We start from the raw sequence: 16595 nt of genomic DNA on the forward strand, positions 1-16595 counted from the left end.
AGCCTGGTGGGCTGCCATCTATAGGGTCGCATAGAGTTGGACACGACTGAAGTGACTTAGCAGCAGCAGCAGCAGAGCCAAGACAGGACTATACAAACATGCCTCATATTTCTGCCCTCTTAAAACACTGGCTCTAGATAAAATGCTCATAAGGAAAATAGAAAGGATATTCCCATGTATTAACCTAGATCCTCATTGGTGAGAGAAGTTATTTAGAAATTAGTTTTAATAGGACATTAAAGATTCACAACACAGCAACATAATTTCACTACTATGTCAAATTTCAGGGCTATTTCAAAAGGTAACCAGATGTCAAGTTGGCTAAAACCCAGAGTAACACAGTGATCTGAAAAGGGATAAAAAGAAAGACACAAAAAGGGAAAACCAGGCTAGATCCCTAAGAAGGAAAAAAAAAATATTATGAGACATAAAAGATAACAAGAAAACTTTATGAGATCACACAAGGTAAGAAAGATGAACCAAAGAATGCAATGGCCCTCAGATAAGTCAGGAGAGAAAGTTGAGAGTTGGTGACTGAGGAAAGATGTTTTCCTGGTCTTTCTGAAAACATACAGGTGTGATAAGTTACTCAGAATAAAAGTCACTAGTGAAGGCAGGAGGGTATGTCAGATCACAGGAAGGAAGAGCCCAGCTGAAAAGAGCATGAAAATTCTGAATGATTCATTTTAAAAAGCTGGTAGATGTGAAGCCTTTGAGAGATCTCTTTTAGAAGCGTTTGAGCCTAGAATACATGGTGGAGACCAGGAAATTTACAAAAGGTTCATTTACTTTACCTGTGGCTCATTTATTCCCTGCAGTCTGAAAAATGAACTCCTTTTTATGTTCTCCCACGTCCCTCCTTTACTCCTTTAGCACCTGGAACAAAGTGGGAAATGCAGTAGATGCTTCAGATTTTAGGTAGCAACAAACATGCTCCTCTACAGAGCACGGAACAAATTATAACAATGCCCATATGCATCAACCTCGGGGAAACTGCGGGGAAATAGCAGGTGAAATGTAATTAATGAGTTTTGTAGTGTAACTTTTGGTGCTCTCCCTAAAGAGACAGGGAGAGTGGACCTATACCAAGGATAACCACTGAAGCAAAAGTAAGAATTAGAACTCACCAGTATCACTGATGAAGGGCCATGACAAATCTCAATCTATATCTTACAAACAAAAGACAATTTAAGCATTTAACTATTATCATGAAAATACTGTTCTAACCGATTGTTTAAAGGATTGTCATGTCTCTATTTTGTATATAATTTTATGTACTGAGAAGTACAGTTACAACTCTGATCACAAAATCATTCAATACCAGGTGGTTTTTTGTGTGTGTGTGTGTGTGTGTTTTTTTGTTTTTTTTTTGCTTTACATTTGCTTTTTGATCATATCCAAAGCTTTCAAGAGCTATACAAATCCAGGGGAAAGTGGTATGAGAACCCCATCCTACTTGGTCAATATAACTAAAGGCAGCCAATCACTAATCAAGTATCAATTAACAATTATAAATTATAATTGTGGATCAAGTACTATTCTAGGCAGTGGAGATGTAGTGGTGAATGAGATAGACAAAGCCCCTGTCTTTGATGAGTTTATGTTCTATTAAAGAAAGGCAAGTAATAAACAGGAAAACATATAAATAGAAAGATGGTTTCTGATATGATGAGTATAGTGAAGAACATGATAAAGTGATAGAAAGACAAGGCATGGTGGTCAAGAAAGGCGGTGATATTGTAGGTGGGTTCTGAATGATGAAAAGGAAGCAGCCACATTCTGATAGAACATTCCAAAGACAGATGCAGAATGAGTTGGGAAGAGAGTTGTTATTCTCCAGGAACATATTAGTAGACCTCTGTCTACTCTTCTTGCTCCACTCTAGCCATCCTGCCTTTGTCACTTCTATTGTATACCTTTGAACATGACATTTCCCCTCCACACAACACACTCCTCCCATTCCCTTTGTTCGTCCTCTCCTAGCCTTCAGGATTTGGGGTAAAGATGCCTTCTAGAATAGGCCTTCCCCAATATCCATTGAATGATATTAGGATACATGCTAGACTTCCCATAGCACCGTGTACTTTCCTTTTATAACTCTCACCCTACATCTGATTCACTCAATGGTTGCATTTCTTGCTTTGCCGTAAGTCCCATGGATGGTAGACGCTATGTATGAACGATTATCATCATCACTGTTATCATCATCATATCATCTGCCTTTGATGATTTAAACATTCACCTGCTGAAATCAGGAATCTGCGCTTAATAAGGTCCTCATGGTCCTATGATTAACTTAAAATGTACAGAAAACATTATTCACAGATGCTTTAAGGTTTAAATATAAATCTTTTCCATTTAGTAAACTGCATTCATTCTCATTTGTTTCCTATTAATATATTCATCATTCCACAAATTAAATTCACTGGAGTTACTTTTCCAAGATTTTGAAAGTGTCTGACATAATCCAGGCTTCTCAAATTTAAAGGGCGTCAGAATTACCAGTGTTATTGGTTAAAAATACATCACACTCATCATAGTTTTTGAACATCTTGTACTGCCTATTGTTTTCCAATTTCAGCATGTCAAATGAGTAAAATGTAATCAGAGATTCCTCAATTAAGAAGTAGTTCTGAACTTTGATCACTTTTTAGCCATTGAAAGGTTGTTGTTGAACCAAGAAAGATGCTGGGATTTTTGGCCTCCGGGGGAGAAGAATTCAATCTGGGGCCAGAGATGAGGCATGATCACTCAGTGCTTTTGTGTAATAAAGTTTTATTAAAGTATAAAAGAGATAGAGAAAGCTTCTGACATAGACATCAGAAAGGGGCAGAAAGAGTACTCCCTTGCCAGTGTTAGCAAGGGAGTTATATACCCTCTGATTAGTTATTACAATGAATCAAAAGAATGTCTGGAGGTTGTGAAGATCTTACTAGACCCACCCCCACAATCCACATTTCAAGATAACAGGATTAGCCAGAAGGCCCTCAAGAAGGAGAAACTGTCCTCAAGCAGGATATATTATGATTATATAATCCTTAGTACAGAGTTTAAACTCAATTGTTTGTTGTGTAATTATCAGTTCCAGGCTTAAAGATAAAAACGTTTTATGTGACTAAGACTAAGGAATGGAGAGGAAAAAAAAAGTTTGTCCTTTCCTACTCCTTGTTAATTCCAGACCCCTCTCTCCCTGGACTTCTTATCAATCTGCTTAGGAATTGACCCTCTCACCATCAATACAGTAAGTATATCTTATCACATATGACTGTTTCTTACCATGAACCTGGCAAAGAACACAGAATAGAAGAGTTGAAAATTCTTTCGAAGTCACTTTGGATTTTCCAAACTTTATGGCAGAAGGTAAAATTTTAATATAGCAAAATTGGCTTGGAGTTCTGCAGAAAGTACTGGGTGCAGTTCAACTTGCAGTATGTTCTCTAATTTAAAAAGTCAACAATTGGAAGATGAAAAATAATGAATTCTATTACAGTGTTAATAGCTTGCGAGGGATTTGAGGTTTGTTTATGCACTTGGTATTGTTTTTCTAGACTTCCCTTCTGTCAGAAATCACTTTAAAGCAATAATACAGAGTGGATTGGAATGTGAGAAGCAAATTCAGATCTACATAAATATCCTACATTTAGCGTGGATTTTTTTTTCATTACATTTAATGTCAGATCCTAGAGCCTGAGTGTCCGTGGAATTTGTGCTCATAATTCATAGGGACTGTATTACTCTGTTGGAACAGAGATGGGGATTTCTTCAGTACCTGATGATTCCAATCCTGAAAGCCAGGGTTACACTAAACAGAGTGTAAAGGAAGTCACTCAGATTGAGAGAGCCAATTGCTATGCAGATTGATAAGAAATCTGGGGTGCCCGAGGAGGAGAAAGGGGCCTGGGCTCTCGAAGCAGGGATAGGGGTCTGGAATTCTCAAGGAGGAGGAAAGGACAAACATCTTTTTTTTTTTTTCTCCACATTCCCTAGTCTTAGTCACAGAAAACACTTTTTTATTAAAGCTTGGAACTGATGATTATACAACAAACAACTCAGTTTAAACTCTGTACTAAGGATTATATAACAATAATATATCTTGCTTGAGGACAGTTTCTCCTTCCTGAAAACCTTCTGGCTAATCCTGTCATCTTAAAATGTAAATTATGGGAGTGGGTCTAGTAAGATCTTTCACAACTTTGAGACATTCTTTTGATTTATTGTAATAACAAATTTAAAAATTATTTAACTCCCTTGCTAACGCTAGCAAGGGGTACACTCTCTGCCCCCCTTCTGATGTCTCTGTCAGAAGCTTTCTCTCTCCCTTTTTCACTTTAATAAAACTCTGCTACACAAAAGCTCTTGAGTGATCAAGCCTGGTCCCTGGTCCGGAAGCTAAATCTTCTTCAGAGATTACAAATCCAATGTCCTTCACTGTAAGTTATCAAGATGTGCAAGAATGATATGAAAACCCCTCCTTCTTAAAAAGAAAAGGAATAATTTCCATCTCACCATACTCTTTGCACCCAATGATGTTTTTAAGGGGTATATACAACAGCTCTTATCAAAGGTAAGATGGCTGTGTATTTTGAGAAATGTCCACAGTCACTTGCCACCAACTAAAGGGAGGAATAGCTTTGAAGAACACAAGCAGGAAGTGCCCAGCATTTAGCTGCAAGAAACATCCATGCTTTGAACTTGAACAGGAAACTGCAATATTATTATTATTCCAATATTATTGCCCAAATGAGGCACTTGGCAATGCATTCTGAAGGAAGGAAGACTAAAGGGCTCTCTTTTTCACTAAATGTGTGCAAGTGCCTGTGCATATGCGCACATGTGCACACACACACTCAACAGATCTTCAGCAAAAAATGTTAAATGGATCAGGTTGTCTTTGGCTGTCAACTAACCTTTCTGTACTCACAACTCTTTCCATTTGGTGTCTTCCAGCATCCTCTGCTTGCCTCTGCCGTTTCCTCTCGCGCTGCCTCCTAAAGTGAGTCCCCTCTAGGAAGCGCCCTAGGTGCTGAACTGTTCCCTCCCCAACTCCCAAACCGCATCGTCTGTTCTCCATCCTCTATTGCACATTATCAGAACCCTGCTCCCTATTTGAGCTAAGCTGACTCCCTCTCCCTCTCTCTCTCGAACCAGCTGCTGCGTTGTAAGCAGCACTGTGGTAAGAACCACATGTGAGGAACTGAAGCTTCTGCTAACAGCCACGTGAAAGAGCTTGGAAGTATATCCTTAGCTGCAACTAACCTTTCAGATAACTGCAGCCCTAGATGACAGCTTCACTAAAACCTCTTGAGGGATCCTGACCCAGCTAAACCTCTCTTGAATTCCTGGCCCTCAGATATTGTGAGAAGATAAATACTTGTTTTAAGATGCTAAATTTTGGGTAAATGTGCTGTACAGCAGTAGCTAACTAATACAGCCTCCAAAACATCTCCTACCTTAGAATATCTCCCTACGGTGCCTAAAATCTTTGAAGTAGTACTTAAATCTCAAAAACATTATCCAATCACAAATGTTTGTTTATTTGAGGGAAGAGTTGAGTTAATACTTCTTATAAAATATGAACCATGAATATGAATTATGAATCCAAAACATATTTTATCCACAAAGCTTTCTGAATAAGACTTGGGGAAATTGTTTGTTTTTATCTTCTTTGTTTTGGCTTATTTCAAGCCTTTTTAAAAATGTTTGATGACATTAAAAGTAATGCTTGTGCACTGTAGAAAATTTGGAAAATATGATACCAATCTAGACGTGACCATTCTTAATGAGAGCTAAGCAACAGATCAGATCAAATGTGGGAGTGAGAACGAAACACCAGTTTCCCCAAATTAATAGTTTTGTCTAAGATACTGATTTTCAACCTATCAAATTCAATATCCTTTATTTCTAACAAACATTTGCCATGTTCACTTTAATATTCCAAAATGAAATTCATAGATAATGTAACTCTGGTATACACATAATTGGAAAAAATACCATGCTACCATAACTGGAATATAAAAAAGAAAGAGACAGTAATAATAAAATAACATGTATCTTAGGGCTTCCCAGGTGGCACAGTTGGTAAAGAATCTGCCTGCCAATGCAGGAGACACAAGAGATGCATGTTTGATTCCTAGGTGGGGAAGATACCCTAGAGGCGGGCATGGCAGCTCACTCCAGTATTCTAGCCTGGAAAATTCCATGGACAGACGAGCCTGGGGGGCTACAGTCCATGGGGTTGCAAAGAGTCAGAACTGACTGAGCACACTCACACGCACACACACACAACATGTGTCTTAATATGTAAATGTTTTGATGTGACTATACAGGGAGACATAATGAAGCAGTCAGCTTCTACTGTAAATATGCCAGCTATATACACAGATTGATATGGGACTACTGTATTAGTGTTTCAAACACTAAAAGCACTATGTAAACCAGAAGACAATGGAGTGATGTCTTTAAACTAGTGAAAGAAAGATGTCAAAACGTAAGTCTATACCCAGCAAAAATATCTTTCAAAAATGAAAAATAAATAAAGACATCTTCAGACAAGAGTTGAGAGAATTCAGTGTCACTAGATCTGAAGTACAAGAAATGTTGAAGGGAGTTATTCAGGAGAAAGGAGAACAATATCAGATGGATACTTGAATTTATGAAAAAAGTGATAAATACCAGAAATGTTTTTTTTAAAAAAGGTAAAAACTACAAAAAATATTGGCATCAGTAACAATTATCCAAAATGGTGAGTGCAACTTGCTAAGGCTATGTGGCCTTGATCAAGCTATTTAACTTCTCTGTCTTAGTTTCTTCATCTGTAAAATGGGAATACTATTTACTTTTTAGGTGGTTTTCTGAAGATTAGATAAGTTAATACATAATATGCCTATAACAGTGTCTGGCACTTACTAAACTAGATGTGCTGTGCCGTGCTGTGCTTAGTCACTCAGTCGTGTCTGATTCTTTGTGATCCCCTGGACTGCAGCCCACCAGGCTCCTCTGTCCATGGGGATTCTCCAGGCAAGAATACTGGAGTGGGTTGCCATGCCCTCCTCCAGGGGATCTTCCCAACCCAACAATTGAACTCAGGTCTCCCACATTACAGGCAGATTCTTTACTGTCTCAGCCACCAAGGAAGCCCAAGAATTCTGGAGTGGGTAGCCTAACCCTTCTCCAGGGGATCTTCCCAACCCAGAGATCGAACCGGGGTCTCCTGCACTGCAGGCGGATTCTTTACCAGCTGAGCTACCAGGGAAGCCCACTAAGCTAGATAAATGAGAGCTGTTATTGTTATTACTAGGGAAACCCCATTGTTACTAAAGACTTACACGAAACAAAGTAAAATCTTTGTTCAATAAACAATTTAATTCCTAGAAAATTTCATATATATTAAAATTATGCAAAACATACTTTGTGATTATAAGTAAAACAGACTTGGGCTCTAGGCTTGGATAATTTAAAGTATATTTTACACCTACCTGAATATCTTGACTGACATTCAAAAGTCCTGTGGGACAAGGACAGAACAATTCTTCATTGTGTAGAAATGTAACACATTCTCATTGCAAAGCATCTAATATCCCTAATACTTCCTCTTACCCAGTAGCACCCTCAGCATGTGACAGCCAAGAAAACAACCCCTTCTAGCAATCTAATCCTATTGAGAATCCTAATCCAGGAACAGGTTTAGGGATCATTACCTAAAGGCAACGGAACAGACAGCTGGTTTCCCGAAAGGACAGTTTTGCTACATTTCAAATGTAGTTATATCTCAACCTGGGTTCAAATACTTAGTAGTTATGTGATCTTGGGATAATCTCTTAATCTCTCTGTGCCTCAATTTTTCATATGTAAAATGTGATTATAATGAGTCCTACCTTACATGGCTATGAGGATTAGCGACAACGTATGTACAGTAGTACCTAGCAAAGTATTGGGTTGGCCAAAAAGTCTGTTTCGGTTTTCCATAACAGCTTATAGAAAACACAAACGAACTTTTTGGCCAACCCAATATCTGACTCAAAATGAATAATAATATTAGTTGTTGTTATTAACATCTTTGTAGGCTATTAGAGGAAGAATTAAGAAGAATCATCCATTGTGGCAGGACTACTAGTGCCCACCAAATATTCCAAGTACTCCCTTATATTTCCCAGTGCCCTTTTCAGTTAGGGTAGGGCCTCGTGATTGGTTCTGCCCAAGGAACAACAAGCAGAAGGGATGTGTCATTCATTTAGAGGGCCGAGTAGATAAGAGCAGGTATGCTGTCTCCTTGTCTTTCTTCTCCACATCAGCCTTGCATAAGAAAGAAATGAGAAATGAGCCCCTGATCAGTGCACCCTTATTTAACAGAGATTGAAGCACAAAGAATGTAACATGGAACTGGCTTACATAGGCAATGATCTTTAGTCTCCTGAGTACTGTATAAAAGGCCATTGACAGAAACAAAAATTGTTTCCAAATTCACCACTGTATGCAATTTTTCTCATGAAATTGTATCTAATAAGTAGAGAAAAATAACCCTGTTGAGCAAACATGCTAGGTGGTTGGTTAGGTTCATTCACTAACTAGGTGACTCTCTCACACACTCTACCATTTACTAGGAAATTCAGTTTCATGTCTTAGCAAAAGGACACACTTATCCATAATGGACCCGAAGCATTAAAGTGTCAGTACAACAAATGGTAAAAACATGTATGTTAAAGATCTACTATGTACAAGTCACAGATAGTTATAGATGAAAGTGGATATTAGAGGTCATGTCATCTAATGCTTATACTTAATACATGAAGAAATTGAGGCCAAAGAATGGAAAAAGGATAACCCCAAGATGATCAAGGTAGATAATGACAGCCCTGGAGTCATAAACAAGGCCCCTTCCCTCCTAGATCAGCCATCTTTCCACTAATGTCCATGATTTCTGACATATGACCATCTAAATACACGTGGCTTTGTTACCCCTTTCTGTGGTACAGGTACATGAAGTTCTATAAGAGGTAGAAACAGCACATCAGAATAAGTTGAGAGAAAAGCCTGGGTGTCATTGAAATATTAGAAAAGCGAGTTAATAGCATGTAAATTTATAACATTTATAAATAACATTCACACATCAAATCCCTATCCAAAAATCCACAAAATCATTCATCTCCACAAAACATCTGTGCTGTCCATGAAAAAAAAAAATGGATTTGGAGTCCTCTTTACCCAGAAAGGGATTTCAGAGAAGCATTTATCCTTGTTTCCTGTAACTTCCAAAGTGACTGGCTGGCAATAAAGATATAGCATATGGCTAGGGTTCAGAGTGACGCATACAAGGTGGGACAGTGTTAAAGAATCCACCTGCCAATGCAGGAGATTCAGGAGACCTCAGTTCCATCCCTGGGTTGGGAAGATCCCCTTGAAGGGAAATGGCACCTAACTCTTATATTCTTGCCTGGAGAATCCCATGGACAGAGGAGCCTGGTGGGCTACAGTCCATAGGGTTGTAAAAAATCAGACACGACTGAGTGTGCACACGAACATGCATGCACACACACACACACACACATACACACATGGTCCAGAGTATGGCCTGTTAATGCACTGTGGGGACATTAGCTGGTTTGCAGAAGGAATGGTCCCAATGTCTTGGCTTCCTAAGCCTTCAGTCTGACCATGTGACTGACCCAGCCTACCATTTGGTTCCAGAAGCAGCAAAAACCAGAGGCTTTCTTTCACCCTTGAAGAGCTCACACCTCCAGCTCAGCATCTCCATCTTCAGTGTCAGAATCATGAAGGAGGGAAAACATCATTGGAATGGAATATGCTTTGATGTCAAAGTCCCTTTCAGTGGGAAAGCTCCTAGCTTTCTCTCCCCAGTACTGCTGCCAGACTATGAACTAGTAAATCTCAGCACAAGCAGCTGAAGGCCACATGTGTAGTTGCCCTGTGTAGGCCTTGGGAGGAACATTTGTCATGTGTTACACACCAGGGGCTTAAATTACAGCATGCACAGCTTAGGAGGATCCATTTACAACAACAAAAAAAGATTCTTTTTTTCAAAAAGTTTCTTCTGTTAACTCTGGCTATCATCTACACCTATAAATGGAATCTTCTTCCTTCTTCCTTTGGTGGGAGGAGAGTGGTAGGCAGACAGGGTCTAGTGAATATACCTGCTAGAATGCCGCCATTATACAGAACGCTGACAAGGCAAATCGTGGGGCATACCCAAGTGGGTTCTATCAAGTTTTCCAGTTGTCAGTGGCTTAAAGAAATCATTCGTGAATTCCACCAAAACCCAAGAATACATATCATCTGGGACTGCTGATTGGGATATATTTCAAGTTTGTTAATTTGCCTGCATTTTTTTATCAATTACTATTGCTGAGATTTTTCATACTGCCTCAAAGTCTCCACTCTTTGTTCTTTTTCCTAAAGAAAAAAATATATATACACACAACAGATATGTATTATGTATTTCTACATGTGTTTGTGTGCATATTTATACATTCAGGCATGTACACATATACACATGTGGTTAAGTGTTGTCATTGGGTGTGTATATAGTATTTATAGTCACTTTCAGAAGAGTTGCTATTTAAAGATCTGATCTACCTTTAGCACAAAAGCACTAAATAAGACCATAACTATTCATTCCACATTTCAATGCCCATGTTTTTCTGCACAAAACAACTCTCCATTTCCTGTTCCAGCAGCCCCAAGGTTTAGAGAGAATGAAGTTTAGGGGCAGAAAATGCTTTAGGACAGTGTTTCTCCAGCTTCTGAATCAAAATCCCCTGGTGAGTTTGTTAAAACACAGATTGCTAAAGACACCCTAGTTTGATTCAGTAGGTCTAGTGGGAAGGAGGGCGCTAAGAGTTTGCATTTCTAATAAATGTTCAGGTTGTGTGGATCACAATAAACTGTGGAAAATTCTGAAAGAGATGGGAATACCAGACCACCTAACCTGCCTCTTGAGAAATCTGTACGCAGGTCAAGAAGCAACAGCCAAAACTGGACATGGAACAACAGACTGGTTCCAAATAGGAAAAGGAGTACGTCAAGGCTGTATATTGTCACCCTGCTTATTTAGCTTATATGCAGAGTACATCATGAGAAACGCTGGACTGGAAGAAACACAAGCTGGAATCAAGAGAAGATGCCAGGAGAAATATCAATAACCTCAGATATGAAGATGACACCACCCTTATGGCAGAAAGTGAAGAGGAGCTAAAAAGCCTCTTGATGAAAGTGAAAGAGGAGAGCGAAAAAGTTGGCTTAAAGCTCAACATTCAGAAAACGAAGATCATGGCATCCGGTCCCATCACTTCATGGGAAATAGATGGGGAAACAGAAGAAACAGTGTCAGACTTTATTTTTGGGGGCTCCAGAATCACTGCAGATGGTGACTGCAGCCATGAAATTAAAAGACGCTTACTCCTTGGAAGAAAAGTTATGACCAACCTAGATAGCATATTCAAAAGCAGAGACATTACTTTGCCGACTAAGGTCTGTCTAGTCAAGGCTATGGTTTTTCCAGTAGTCATGTATGGATGTGAGAGTTGGACTGTGAAGAAGGCTGAGTGCCAAAGAATTGATGCTTTTGAACTGTGGTGTTGGAGAAGACTCTTGAGAGTCCCTTGGACTGCAAGGAGATCCAATCAGTCCATTCTGAAGGAGATCAGCCCTGGGATTTCTTTGGAAGGAATGATGCTAAAGCTGAAGCTCCAGTACTTTGGCCACCTCATGAGGAGAGTTGACTCAGTGGAAAAGACTCTGATGCTGGGAGGGATTGGGGGCAGGAGGAGAAAGGGACGATTGAGGATGAGATGGCTGGATGGCATCACGGACTCGATGGACATGAGTCTGAGCAAACTCCGGGAGATGGTGATGAACAGGGAGGCCTGGTATGCTGTGATTCATGGGTTCGCAAAGAGTCGGAGACGACTGAGTGACTGAACTGAACTTGGGATCTGTGGTGAAGAGGCTTGACATTTTTTTGATGCAAGCCTGCATGATTCTGACTCCAGAGATCAAAAATGGCTCCCTGGGCACAGGACAAGAGAGAAAAATAAGACTTTTGTTTATGTGTGCCAATCTAAGGGAAAGGACTGTACAATTTTATACCATTTCTCTCCTACAACTCTGTGAGTTTGTACAGAATGGGGTAGCCTGCACTTGTGAAAAATGAAGGGGAAAATAAGGAATAACATGTAGTTAGCAAATGCATGTTTGCTAGACAATGATCTTTTGATTATGACAAAGGAGATGAAGGAGAAAAGTGATGAATTTAGCAGTTCACCTCGCCCTAGAAAAAATATTGACCCTGTAGGTCTCAAACTTTAGTGTGAAAATTTAGATTTAGGAGTCTTCATCAGACTTTCTTGATGTGAATCTTGGTGCACTGGCGTAGGAATTATCACTTGAACCAGTGATTCTGGGCCATGTGGCATAAAGACCACACTTGGAGAAGAAATAATCTAACAGTAAAAAAGCAAAACACTTAGGAAAGAGAACACAGTCATGCTTAAAGAAAATCTAGAGGCAAGTGTCACTTCATGTAGTACAGACCACATACTCAGAGAAAGCTAACAAAGTAAGTGATCAGAGTGATTTTTTTTTTCCTGCAAATGGCATTTAGGATTTTTAGAAATTGGGGTTTTGGTTAGTCAAGAAACTTTCTTCAGCACTAAATGAGACACTGATAAATGAGTGAATTATCCAATGCTTTTATATAAAGATTTACACATTTTCTTCAAAGTACTTGTATTAACTAAGTACATTCACAACAGTGCCACTATTTACTCACTTTGCCCCATTTGAAAGATGAATAAATAGAAACCTAGAGACCACTTTTCCCCACAGTCGCACAAGATAAGTGACTGAACTAAGATTAGAACTCAGGACTCAGTGCTGACAGAGACGTGTCAGTGGTGGCAGGCTGAAGTCACAGGAAGAGACATGTGAAAAACACACTTTATGGTCTGCTAAGTTTGCATCATTTGAGTTGCCACACCATGTGTTTGTGCTGGAAGCTCAAAAAACATAGTGTTGCTTAACAAGAACAAGAATCAACAAGTAGATTGCCTCTTGCACTTGTTGTAGCCACACATTCCGGGAAACAAGCTCACTCAGAAGGACAATGCAGATAGTGGAGAGCAGTTTATTACACCAGCGGGCCCAAGGCAGAGTCTCCTCTTAGCCAAGGACTCCGACCAGCTTTTGTGAAAACCTTAAATACCCTAAGTGTACGTGCCCAAACCCACCTCCCCAAATTCCCTGAAACTAGTCTGAACAAAGGAAAAGAAAGATACAATCAAAGTTAACTCATGATTAATATGCCTTAAGCCTAGGTAGTTAACAGTAGACAGTCATCAATAGGCCTGTGGTCGTACCCCAATAAGCATAACAGAATTTATGATTCTATTCTGTTACACAGATAATTAGGGTATTCTTTTAGGTGACGGAGAGTCTAGGTATGAGCCCTGGGACTCTTCCTTCGGGGCGGGGGGGCCTGGTTTTCCAGTTGTTATGTCATTTCCATAGATACTGGGCATATAGCTCAAAGTCCACAGTCCGACCCAAGATGGAGTCCTGCTTTCAAGATGGAGCCTGTTCTGTCTGTTTCCTCCTTCACACCGAGGTGTGTTTTGCCTTCTGGACTATCCTTCAAAATTCTGCAAGACTGTAATCATAAAAGCAATAAAAGTAGGGTGGGGAGGGAGGAGGGACAAGACACCACCCAAGGCCATTACTCTTGCTACTTGTGGTATTAGTATTGTTTTAGGAACACAATAGAAGACTCTGCTTTGCTATGAGCTTTTTTCAAAAAAAAAATCAGTTATTTGGGGGAAATTAGCATAATCTGGTGTTCCCTTTCCTATTTGCAAACTGCATTTACCTGAAGCAGCTGTCCCTAATTATTATACACCCTCATGTAACTGAGATGGCCCCATCTATCTATATACAGTGAAGAGCTTTTGCTAAGTGAAAAAGCAGTGAGGAAAGGTAGACCAATCAAGGCCCATATTTAAAGTGCTAGGACACAGTTGCTCTCTTGGTTAGAACATGCAGGACCCTCTAAATTTAAGACCATGACACTGAGAGCTGGTCTCAAAGACCAGCCAACCACAGGAATTAGAATGCACAAAGGCACTGGCCAGAAGAATAGAATGGTATAAATACCAAATGTCAGCCAGAGCTTATAAATCTAACTGGATCCTTCCTATCCTACAGATCAGGTCAAATGGCATTGATTTCATCCCTGTCTGTCCTCATGACACCTAAATCTCATTAGATGTGGAAAAAAAAAAAAACCTGTTCTCCAATTTCTTACCTAATTATTGGGGAGAGAAAGACATTTTGGAATGGGTTCTCGTTGGTTGGCTTTTTGTATAATCTATTAGCATTCCAACTTGTCAGAATACTTGTTGTTCTGTAGCATTTGGGTGAGGGGGGAGCTATAAATAAACAGAACTGTGAGAGTACAACCCGCTGTCAGCATGACTTGTAAGCCATCCCATTATAACAACACACTCTGAATTTTGCCTTATTACCTTCCATGTTCAGTAGCTGGCCTCTGCCCAAGGTTAGACTGAAATACCTTAGGTAGCTGACATTTCACCTTTCACTTCTTTCAGCTCGTCTTGATTTTTCCTCTACAGCAGGGAAAGGAGAGATGAGCATCACTTCACAGGATACAAAGACAATTTTAATGAAAATAAGGGTGTTGGATTAAAAAAAAAAGATGCAGACACTATTTTTTGCCTATTGTAAAATAATGCTCAGTATCAAAGACACAAGCAAAGCAGTATGTAAGTAACAAACTTTCAACAGAGCCCAATCTTTTAAAGCCAGTTATTCCTTCCCTTTCAAGATACATAAGTAATGAAACAGATCAAATCAATAGGAGTTTCTCCTTTCCTGACATACCTCAAACCTCTCCCTGGGCAAACAGTTCTTTGCAAACCAATATCAAACATTCCCTTCATTTGTGTCACACTCCTATATGTAGCCATGTGCAACTGTCTTGTCTGAACTTCTTGTTGTCTACAGACTCCAGTTAGCTTTGATTTTAAGCAAAAATCACAGTGGTCTTCCCTAGTCGTTGTAGTACCAGGATGCAGAGAAGTTGTTTTGGGAGGAGAAATGTATACTGTGTTCTCGATTGATTTCCAAGGAAAAACCACTCTGCATTGCCTCCTCTTCCTCAATTTTCTCCTTCCAGCTTGCCCTTTCTACCATCATGGCAGGTGACATGAGTTTTAGAATAGAGAAAAAAATGAGAAAACCCCCTTTTCTGATTTATTCCTACTACCTCAAGTCTTACATGGAAATTACATTGCACAACTTCTCATATACTTCTTTGAGAACAAATGAATTTGGGTTGACATGCCAGGATCAGATCTTGAGATAGTGATCCTTGACCAGAATCTAGCTCATTTGTTCAACAGGTTTACTATTATTACAAACAATAAAAAAATAGCTATCATTTATTCATTACTTAACTGTTGCAAAGCACTTTACATGTCTGATCTCATTTCATCTTCATTAATTGCTATCATCATCTGCATTTTGCAATTTCAAAAACTAAGGCATTGAGAAGCTGTTTAATTTCTAATAGTGGAACTGAAACTTAAGACCTGATATGTATGAATACAAAGCCTGTGCTTTTGATAACTACATTTTATTGCCACATATATTCAAATCAACTCTGCCAAGAGGTATTTTCCATTTAAAAGAGGAAACAGTTTTAAAATTATTATTGTGCTTTTCTCCTTTGTCTTCTTGAGTACTTAACTTTCACCCTAGTCTGCCTGAGGTAATCATCTGCAGAGTTGATGGGTATGAACAGCACAGACATTAGCATCTATGACAGAAAGAGAAGAAAAGAAGAGAAAGATAGGGCAATATTCACTTCTTACATACAAAATAGAATCATGCAGTAGGGCAACAGCCTTCAAGCCAGACTTTTTGTCTTATGACAATAATAACAGTGCAATTAATAAGATTTTTACTATGGCCTAAATGTCTCTACTCTTCTTAATATCTTGTTAGGAGTTATACATATACACATACACACACAAATTGCATGTAATTCTATGTAAAAAAGTACATATATCCTAATTCCTTTATTTCTTCCTTTATAAAGTCAAGGGTTAAGTTGAAAGGAACCAGATCATAGAGTGTCCCAGAAAAATAATCCATTTTCCTGTGACAGCTAAGCCAATTCTATGAGAGAAGCAGAATGTAGTCTGGTGGGGGTGAAAGAACCTTTCCAGTCCTGGAAAATTGTGAGGGGAAGACAGGCAGAAAAGACAGATGAGTCTACAGGGAGAATCACAGTAACATAGGTAAGAGTAATACTACTCCTCAACTGAAACTGGGAGGAGGCAATGTCACGGATAGAACATGAGCTCAGGTATTCTGATTACATGTCTACTGCGCTTCCCACTTTACCACAGCCAAATCACTAGGAGTATCAATTCCCACTAAACCAAAGGAGCATCAGTACGTTCCTATAAACTTCGAAACTGGTTTTCCAGCTTTTCTTTAAGTTGTCACAGCAGAGAATTTAAGCCTGAATGTCAAATCAATACCTTCTAAGGATATGCTGTATT

This window comes from Capricornis sumatraensis, chromosome X (assembly GCF_032405125.1).
Source record: "Capricornis sumatraensis isolate serow.1 chromosome X, serow.2, whole genome shotgun sequence".
In the NCBI taxonomy this organism is placed as follows: Eukaryota; Metazoa; Chordata; class Mammalia; order Artiodactyla; family Bovidae; genus Capricornis; species Capricornis sumatraensis.